Here is an 11,022-nt window from a genome sequence, read left to right on the forward strand (position 1 = left end):
TCGCGTGAGCACTGTTGCTCCGCCGTCTTCGCGAGGAAGACAGTTGTTTCCTCCCTAGCGCCACCGTCTGGTTCATGATGAGTTGGCTAGGGCTTGGTCCCATTCAGATGCCACGCGAGCGCCATGCTAGCAAAACGATAGGCCTACGTTAGTTGACCGAATCCACATATTGCTTTGACCGCTGACTGTAGCGCCAAGTCACATTAATGAAACTCAGCGTTTCATACGCTCTCACTTCGAATCCTGGCACCAGCATTTCTGATTTATTTTTGTTCAGCACGCTTTATTTGAAATGCTACTGAGTTCGATTCCTGCCTATGCCATATTTTCAAACTTATTCCATTTTCTTCCTTTCCCTCCATTTTCATGTACATTGATCATTTTCATTTCAATTTTTTTTTGTCAACTTTGAAAATTCATATCAAATTGAAAAATGATCCAATTAATTCTAGATTTTTTTCTACATGATCATATGAATGTCTTCTATTTTTTGATGCAAATTTCTGGAATTGTGCCTGGCTGGAATTTTAATTGTGTTAGAATATGTGAACATGTATGCATATGTGACATTGCTCCATTCTTTCTATCATGAAATGTTCAATATTGATCCAATTACCATGAAATTTTGCATGATTGTTCCCAACATGTTGCTTGACCTTTGAGGCTTGATTGTGCATTTTTACCATGTTTCATTTCTGTTTTATGCATGTGTTTGTATGGTGTGACAATGTGTGTCACACAATTGGATGTCTTGCTTGGGCAATTTTATATCCATATCAAATGAGCTTCTCTGTTTATGATTTTTGGCATGATGATTGTATTGGACATGTTGTGTGCACATAAAAATTTCCATAATTGTTTGATTCATTTCTGTTTTGATATGGAATTTTGATTCTTAATGTCCAAATGTGTGCCTTGAATTTGCCTTTGACTTCTCTTGCTCACTACATGGCTTTGCTTGATGATTTTGATTTGGTCCTTTTTAGGACATATTCTTGGTTCATTAAATGTGATTCATGTTGAGTTTTAGCTTCTGTTTTGACTTTTTTCTCTATCTTTGACCCTAGGCTTTGCCTTAGGGGTTTGGACTCACATTTTGAGCTGTGCATTTCAGGTTCAAGCTATAAGTCCTAATGGATGATGTGATCCTTTTTGCTTGAGACACAATTTGCTTTGTTTAACTAATGTTGATTGTGTTGTAGGTCCTTGGGTGGCTAACTCATTTGAGTTCTATGGCTTGCTCATTGTGTATATTGGTTGTCTGACTGTTGTTGATTGTTTGATTTGTCTGAATGTAAATATTGACTGGTTTAGCTTTTCTTACAGGTACTTTAGCCGCTTTAACTCATTATTTGAGTTGCTTTGCTTTGCTTGTGGTTGGCATACCACTTAGGTAAATTCCTACTCTCCATGTAGTCTGGAAGACCTACTGTTTTTGGCAGGCACCTGTCTGAAGCCCTCCTTAAGAGGCCATGTTTTTGTTTGTTTATATTTGTGCCTTGTACTTCAAAGACCTCCTAAGTGAAGAGGCATTGGCAGATAAAAAGGATGTGCAATCCATCCCCTGCTATTCAGTTGAGTCTTTCATCTTGCTCACACCATGTGTTGATGCAGTTTGAATAAAAACCCCAAAATCTTGTATATAGAGTCAGTCATTGTGGAATAGAGTTCCTCATTCTGGACTCCCACACATTCTTTGATTCAAGCTCACCCAGGCCCGGGTTAAGAGCTATGAGGCATAACCCTCATCTCCATTTCATTTGCTCACCCTAACTCTCAATGTTAGAGGTTAAGAGCCTGACCACCCTTCCAGTATTTGGCTTGTTTGTCAAGGTCGATATGACCCCTTGACTAAAGCCCAACCTTGCTTGAGCCCCTTGGTTGTGTATAGTGTGTGATAATTGACTGCTTGTTTGCTTATTTGTCCATTTGTGCATAATTGTTTGTGTGTGCCTCTGTGCATTGTTTTCATCTTTGAGCATTAATTGTATATCATTTCATGATCATTGTTCATACTTTGTGACATTTTGTTTTGTCCATTGAGGAGTCAATTGTAAGTCCAGCTATTGGCATTTGTTTCCTGTGATCTGGTAGGAGTTGGAACTAAGACCATTGATTGGCATTCCATTTCCTTGGAGGCTAGTGTAAGTCCATAGATTGGCATCTGGTATCCATCTTTGTTTTGTGAGGCTAGTGTAAGTCCATTGATTAGCATCTGGTTTCCATGTTTTCTTTGCTTTGTGAGGCTAGTGTAAGTCCATTGATTGGCATCTGGTATCCATCTTTATTTTGTGAGTCTGGTATAAGTCCATTGATTGGCATCTGGTTTCCATTTATTTTGGCTATTTCTGATACATTGTTTATCTGTTAACTGCTTTGTGTTGCCTTATTCCAAAGGAACTTCCTTGGATCATTTCTATGATCTTGAGAAAGCAACTCCTATTCTGTGGCTTTGTCCCTTAACCTTAACCCTCACCCTTTTGTGCTTAACTTTGAACCTTATTTTCATTCTTAACCAAAAACCAGAAAACTTTTGTGCAAACATTCTCACTTGTTTTCAAAACTAGAAACCTAGGCCTTAGGCCTCTGATTTTCCAACTTCATTTTCATCAATACTTCTTCTGAATTGAATCTAATGTCAACTTTGACTTCATTTTGTGAATAATTCCAAATGGTTAATTCAACCCACTCAATTGCTTTTTGTGGCTCTTGTCCACTTCTTGATATGTTTTCATGCATTAGCTATAGATCTGAATTATCATAGTGGTTGATGTAAATCTCACCACATCCTTAGTGATTGAATTGTAAGACTTCCATGCTTATTATAGGGTTAACCCCTCACTAGCGTGTTGAAGTTGTTCTCACATGGTGGATTGTTGGTTCAGGTTGAGTTTTCTCCCGTTGATAATGAAAGACTTTAAGGCTTTTGTTTAAAATCAATCCACTCACTGTTTGGAAATCTTTTAGCCGAACTACGGCGTTTTGATCCTTATCTTTCATGAAAAGGTACGTAGGCAATGGGTTTCATCCATCCAAACACAAAAATAATAAAATTGTATATTCTTCTCTCATCCCTTCAATCAATGTTTGTACAAAAATAATTTCATAAACAAATAATTTGATACAACAAGTTGTGAAAAGAGGTTCCCTTAGAGTACTAAGGATGTTGTGGGTGCCTAACACCTTCCCACAACATAATTACCCCCTTACCCAGATCTCTGACCTTTTATTAGTTTTCTATGCATAAAACTTCTTAGGCTTTTGTTCGCTTTCTAGCCATTCCTTTGGATAAATAGAAGTGCGGTGGCGACTCTATCTTGTATGCTTTGCTTTCGATTTAATCAATAAATCTAAAGTGACGAATACACCGCTACATTCGGTAACGGATTTTTCTCAACAGATCTCTTCTTTCCCCGGCTAGGTTTGAGCCTTTGGGATGATGATCTCTCTTTTCTCCAGCAAGTCGTCCCCCTCTTTTGTGGATTGACCGAGAATTGTATCGATGATTCCAATTGCGACAATTTTATATCCTTTGCGATTGTTTTGTCAGCATGATCATCATATATACATATAAATATACATATACATATACATGTACATATACACTCACATTATTCCATTATTGCATCATCATTATTGTCAATTCACTCATGTGATTCTTATTCTTCGTTATGGCGATGCTTTATCCCCATACCAGTTTGATGTCTGTCCTCCCTCAATTGTAGAGAGTCAGCCCTTTAAGCAGAAAGACTTTAACCTTTCTCCTCTCCCCACTGAGTTATTTCCTCATGGATGATTATTATTTCAGTTTTCTCCCCAGTTGATTATCTGGATGGAATCACTCCCCTTGAGTTATATCCTCATTGGGTTGAATCTTGATTGACCATTTCTTTCTAGATCATACCTAGATAGATGCGTTAGGTCCCCTAAGAATTTATTACCCAGTGACTGGTAATATTTTTCTTAGTGTGCAGTTTGCTACTTTTTGCCCGATACCCGACAAAAGTACCCTTGTTTTCTCCGCAGTGGAGTCCCCAGTGGATTCATCTTTTTTTGATTCCTCAGGAAGTATATCCTCGATATGTTCATCCTAACCAATGACAGATATTATTCTTCCTTTATCTAAGTCTATCCTTGACATGTTCATCCTAACCGGTGACAGATATTCTCATCTTTGGTATTCTACCTAGTAAAAAGGTAGTTGTAATCCTTATTTTGATTCCCCAGAGAGTTAATCCTTGATATGTTCATCTAACTGATGACGGGTTTCCTTCTCTTTGTCGTCTTCTACCCAGTAACCGATAGTTGTAAAACCTAATTTTCTTTCCCCTTGTAGAGTTTATCCTTGATATGTTCACTTTAACTGGTGACGGGTACTCTCTTGTTTGGTATTCTATCCAGTAACTAATAGATGTAATTCCTATTTCTTCCTCTCAGAGTCTATCCTTGATATGTTCATCTTAACCGGTGACAGATATTTCTCTTTGATGGTATTCTATCCAGCATTCGATAAATGTAATTCCTACTTTTTGTTCAGTTGGTTTATCCTTGATATGTTCATCTTAACCGATGACGGATATCCTCCTTAACATCCCCAGACAAGTCTATCCTTGATATGTTCATCTTAATCGATGACAGATTTTCTTTCCTTTGAGTCTATCCTTGATATGTTCACTTTAACCGGTGACGGATATTCTCATCTTTGGTCTTCTACCCAGTAACTGGTAGTTGTAAATCCTATTTCTACAGTTCTCCCCAGCAAGGCTATTCTTACCCAGTAACCGGTAACGAATACACCCGCCTGGTGGTTCCCAGCGAGTCATCCTTGATATGGTCATCCTAACCGATGACAGGTGTCCTCTTTGTCAGATCTTTATTATCTCCTTACCCAGTAGCCGATAGTAGATAATGAATTTCTGCTCCTCCCGTGTTGAAGTCTATTTCTTCTCCAGTTGAGTTGAGTGCGTATTTCCATAACGAAATCACTTTTCCTGCATGATTCAAGTATGTCAGTTTTATCCTGATCTACTCGTTTCCCCTGCAGATGTTTTTGTTCCCCGACTGAGTCCTTCCATTTTTATGGAATTTCTCTAGTCCCGCAGCAGTTTTTAAGTCGTAGCCTGGCCTTCGCATAATCTCATTTATCCCCTCAGAGTCTCTGTCTCCCCAAAATGCCTTGTGTTCCTGCGGACCTTCGGTTTCTCTGATTTCTTTTCCTTTGTGGCAACATTTCCCCACAGAGAATTTGCTTTTACATTCATATCATATGCATCATGAGGTCTCTTAGAGACCAAAATTTGTTTCTATATGTTGTTATTTAAGCTCATTCTACTGATTCGACATGAAGATTTTAACCTTCACCTCCTCAGTTAGAATATTCTTAAATAGGGGCAGCTGTAAGACCCCAATTTTGACCCTAAGATCCCTCATGCAATCTCATCATATGCATTAGCATTGGGATCATACCTTGGCATCCTCCTTACCCCTCTTTAATTGGGTTTGTTTTAGGAGAGATCACCAAGCACCATGTGATTGTATCATACTTGTATATTACCATTTTACTAACCAAAATACCAAAAATATGTCTTTGCTCTTTTGTAGGTAGGGCATGATCTCCATTGATCTATAAAGTTCATATCTAGGGTTTGAGACCCTCATGGCTAAGGACATAACCAAGGAATGATCCACATTGGCTCTAAGCATCATACATGGGTCCCCATGATCTTTACATGTTATTTTGATCAAGATTTCTTCAAGAGTTTGGAGTTGGTTTGCCTTGGAAACCCTAGTTTGTCTGGGTATCTTGAGTAACTTCTTCAACAAGATTCCTCATCAATTGATCAAATTTCTCAAGAGGCACTTCAAAATTCATCATCTTATACATATATAATCTACCATGAGCCTAAAAAGTCAAGAGAATTGCAAGTTAGCAAGTTGGTTGATGGTGGCTAGCCAAATGAATTCATCTAATCAAAACTGGGTCTCCCTAGACCCTATCTCCTACAATTTTCATCATATGAAAATGATCCCAAGATCCAAGTTACTCTAAATGACATTACAAACAACTTTCATGTTGAAGTCTAGATCTAAGTTTTCTTGTAAAATCATTTTCTATGTTGAAACATTATAGGTCATTTTGTCTAAACCCTAATTTGAAAGTCAACTTCCCAAGGCCATAACTTGCTCAATTTTTATGAGATGAAAGATTTCCAAGTTTCACAATCAAATTCAAGATCTCTACTTAAACTTTGATGTATGGAGTGAGATCTAAATAAAGTTTTATGAGCATGTTATATGAGGATACGTTATAGGTCATTTTGGACCAATACCATTGAACAAGTGATTTTCCTCAACTTAAAAAATGCATAACTCTATCATTATAAATCCAAATGACATGAAATTGGTGACCATTTTGAAGGTATTTGAAAGAGATACAACTTTTATAAAGACACTTTTCTCATTTGGAGCTCACATAAAATTTTTAGTAAGGTGGAACATTGAGATATATGGCTTGACACTTAGAAAATTTTTCAACATGTTGAAATTTCCAAACTTCCACCTCAAAATTCACCTTGATCCAAGTTCCAAATTGAAAAGTGTTCAACATAAGAGTTGTTCCCCTTGATCTTAGATTTCCTAAGAGTCCTATTTCATTCATTTTGGTCAAGGTTTTCTAGGGCTGCGCATGGTCTTAATAGGTCTCCATCAAGTGGAAAGATCAAATGTTCAAAACATCACATAACATTGCCTTGCCATTCAAGCTTCACTTCAACTTCATTTCAGATGCATTTGGACCAAAATGGATTGCTTCATGGGCCTGTACACGCCCATGCAAGCATGTGCATGACATTGCCAAATTTGGAAGCAAATTCAAGTGTGAAAATATCATTCCCATTTGCTATAAATACGAGCCCTCTGAGCCCATTTGAAGGATCCTTGCGTGTCGGCTTTGCCCCCTCTCTTCAAACCCTCACAATTCAAAGGAAAACCTGATAATTTTCAATCTGAAAATTGAGTTTGAATCTCACTGTTTGGAGATTCAAAAACTCCAGGATCCAAAGCTTTGTTCCATTTCCAAACCACTTCTGCAAGCTCCCTGAGTGTGATCAAGCAAGGATTGAAGCAAGCAAGATCAAGTTCTGCACAACATTGAAGGTATTTTCTAGAAATTTTCTTCTCTTCGATTTTCACTCAATTCTCATTAATTCTCTTGGATCTTTGATTGTCTGAAGTCCTACCAATGTAGGCAAGAAGATTGAGTTGCTTTGAGGTTAAATTGAAGCAACTCAGTTGACACACCTCAAAATTCAACTCCCCATATCTTTCTATATATGTGGAGTTAGTTAAAATTGAGGTCAGATTCGTGCTCTACGCCATTTTTTCTTTTAGATCATGTCCTCTTTTTTCATTTATATGATGGTGATGACTGAACCGGTCCGGCGAGGTTCGCCTGAGAAGGTGACCGAAGGTTTAGCGCCGGTGATGTGTTGGACAGGTTCTGAGCCACATGATCAATTCAAATTGTTTTAATCTCACGCGTTGATTTTGATTACCATCCATGTGGCGCATTGACTTAAGTCCATAGTGGAAAGCGCGCTGATGACCACTTGATCTGCCACCTCAATTAATGAGGGAGATCAAGTGGTCCACGTTTTTTTTGTATTTTCTGATTTTTATTTTATTCTTTTGATTTTCATTAATTCATATTAATTTTAATATTGATCCAAAAAATATGAGAGTTTTGCCAAAAAAATTTAAACAAAATCCTCTTTCATATTTTGAATTAAAATTATTTTTTGGATCATTATTAATATTTTTTATGATTTAATTGATTTTGTGAATATTTTTAATTGTTTAAAAATACTTTTAAGTCTCTAAAAATTCTGAATTTTTTTCTCCAAGGTCCTTTGACCTTGTTTGACCTATGATAAATCTCATGGCCATTTCTTTGGTGTTTTGATGAGGTTTTAGGAATTTGACAAACCATATTTAATTTAATGCATTATTTTTAGTATTTTTTTAACTGAATAAATGCCAAATAATTGTGTTGAGCCATTTTGATTGTTTGTATGAGTTTGACTTGTGTTATTGCGCCTTGGTCAAGGTTGATTTGACTTTGCTAGGTTAAGATCATTGGATTTAGGGGATTGATGGAATGTACATTCCATCTCCCAAAATGAGTGAATGACCTTAATTTGGTAAAAGTCCTCCTTTGTCCAATTTGAGTTTTATCCATTTCCCCTCCTTCTTCATCTTATTCCCTCTCTTTATGCATTCATGTCATGGTCCTATGATGTCTCAATGTCCTAAGGCTAGTTGATTGAAAATCAACATAAGTATGGATGAGATTAGGCCACCTCTTTTGCATATTCTTTTTGTGTGTGGTATGTTTCATGAGCATAGTTCATTATATTATGTCTCTAACATGCATTAACACCAAAATTCTATTGCCCGACCTCAAATAGTTGTAACTTCTACATAAGTCCAATTACGATTGCTTAACATAGCGCTAAATTTTTGACACAAAAGGCATATCATTCTAGTTAGTGAGATTGTAAGTCTCCCCTCTTTCATGGTATTGTGTGGAAACTTGGCCTTTTTCCTTCCTTTGGAAGATGTCTTGGTTCAAGGATCCATGCTTGTGATAAGTGGGTTGAGTGTTCTCCAAAGAATGACTTAAAAAGAACAAAAAAAAAAGCAAAAGCAATACTAACTTCTAACTCGTTAACAACTAACATTTACTTTCAAGTTATTTACTTTAATGCACTTTATTTTTAAACTCTATTCATTTGCCATTATTCATACCATTCTAATTGTTTATGTTAATGTCCTTTTCACTTTGTCCACTTGGACCATATTTTGTGACATATTTTGTTTGTGTATATTGTGTTTGTTTGTGTGGTCTTTGACCATTAATGTACATAATAAGAACAAAAAACCCTAAAAGACATCTTGTGTGGAGTGTTGGTTTGATTTGAGACAATTAGACTTAGAATTTAGGCAACACTCCCTATGCAAAGGACTTGGCTGATGCCAACTTTCATATAACCAAGTGCTTGTAATCTGAAACTTCATTTGATACATCATTGAAGATCCATTTGAGTTCATCTGCAACATGATCATTGTGAAGCTATTATTTTGAACCTGTGACTTATGACATTGTGGAATTCATCTGCTACATGGGAAAATTTGAAGAAGATCATGGAATGGCTAAGCTTGGATGTGGCTATCTTTATTTGATGCCTTGCTCTTCAAGCTAATATTGTGCATGGTTTGTTGCTTGATTCTAATGTTCAAGGGAATTTGGGTTTCTATATGACATTCTTGTCTATTGGATTGCAACCCATTGGTCAGATCTTTTCAACTCTTAACTTTTAAATTTATGCTTAAGATCAGTCTCTTCATCTTCTCCCCATCTCTTTAATTTCAAAATCTCTCACTCCTTTTAAAAACTTCTTTGTTTGTACTTGTCTTTTTTCTTCTTCTAAACTTAGACCATTTTGCAAACTAGAAACTTTGGCCTTATGCCATTGCCTTTTAAACTTCTTTTCTTAAATCAAACTTGTAAATAAACTTAACTATACTTGACTAAAATTTTCAAAAGCCAAAAAGAACTAACTCATTCAAACCATTTTTAGGCCTTTGTGCCTTTCAAACTTTATTTTTGTTAAAAGCAATGCATCCACTTTGAAATTTGTATCACGAACTACGAGGTTTTGAACCCTCATTTTTATATTGGTACATAGGCACAAGTTCGAAGGTCTTGTCAAACACAAAAATATAATTAATGAATTCTTTTCTCACCCCCCCCCCCCCCTTCTGTTTGCTTGCAAACATCATTTGTACAAAATACATATGCACACAAGAAAGGGCTCCCTAGGAGTACCTAGGACACTTTGGATGCTAACACCTTCCCTCTGTGTAACCAACCCCCTTACCTGTAATCTCTGGCATTTTATTAATTTTGATTTGAAAACTTCTTATTTTTTGGGTTTTGTTCGTACTTTCGCCTTTTCCCTTGGAAACGATAAAAGCGCGGTGGCGACTCTTGTTATTTGATATCTAGCTTATCCATAGCTTGATGATCATGAATTTACCGCTACAATAGGTTCATCATCATAATCTCCTCTGACTATGTTTGCTTCTTCTGGCTTCCTTTCCTTGTTTGACCAACAGTCCTTAGCAAAGTGTCCAAACCTATTACAATAGTGGCATTGAACCATTGTCTTGTCAAGCTTCTCCCTTCCCTTATGATGTTTTTTCACATCATAATTGGAGGCTTATGAATCTTGATACCTACCATGTATTTTCTTGGCCTCTGACCAAGACTGCTTTCGGTCCTTCTTGATAAAATAAGCTTTCAGAGTATGCTCTACCTCTCTCTCAGAGGTTCTATTAGTCAGACGCAACTCTTGCGCCTCTAGACTACTTTGCAGCTCTTTAGTTCTCATGGTGCTCAAATTCTTAGAATATATAATTGCTACAACGATGTAATCAAACTGAGGAGTAAGAGATCTAAATACCTTCTCAATGATGCTTTCTTCAGAGAGAGTTTCTCCATACGACTTCATCTCATTTGTGATCATAACCACTCTGGAGATGTATTCAGGTACCTTCTCATTGTTCTTCATGTTGAGACTCTCAGACTTCTTACATAGAGACTAAAGCTTTACATTCTTCACTGATGCATCACCGTCGTAGCACCGTACCAGTGTGTCCTACATATCCTTCGCCGTCGTTGAATTGACGATTTTCTCAAACACATTCATATCCATACACTGATGGATGTAGAATAACGCCTTCTGATCCTTCTTCCTCAGATCATGATGAGCATTTGTCTGCGCATCTGTTTCATTTTCAACAACTAGAACGTAACCGTCGTTAACGAGATCAAGAACATCTTGAGTATCAAACAACACACGCATCTGAATCATCCAACGATTACAGTTCTTACCATTGAACATTGGAAGCTTGGTACTCAAATTACTGTTTTCGTTCATCTTCAACCTTATGCAACACTCA

The sequence above is a fragment of the Lathyrus oleraceus genome, chromosome 5, assembly GCF_024323335.1.
Source record: "Lathyrus oleraceus cultivar Zhongwan6 chromosome 5, CAAS_Psat_ZW6_1.0, whole genome shotgun sequence".
NCBI lineage: Eukaryota > Viridiplantae > Streptophyta > Magnoliopsida > Fabales > Fabaceae > Lathyrus > Lathyrus oleraceus.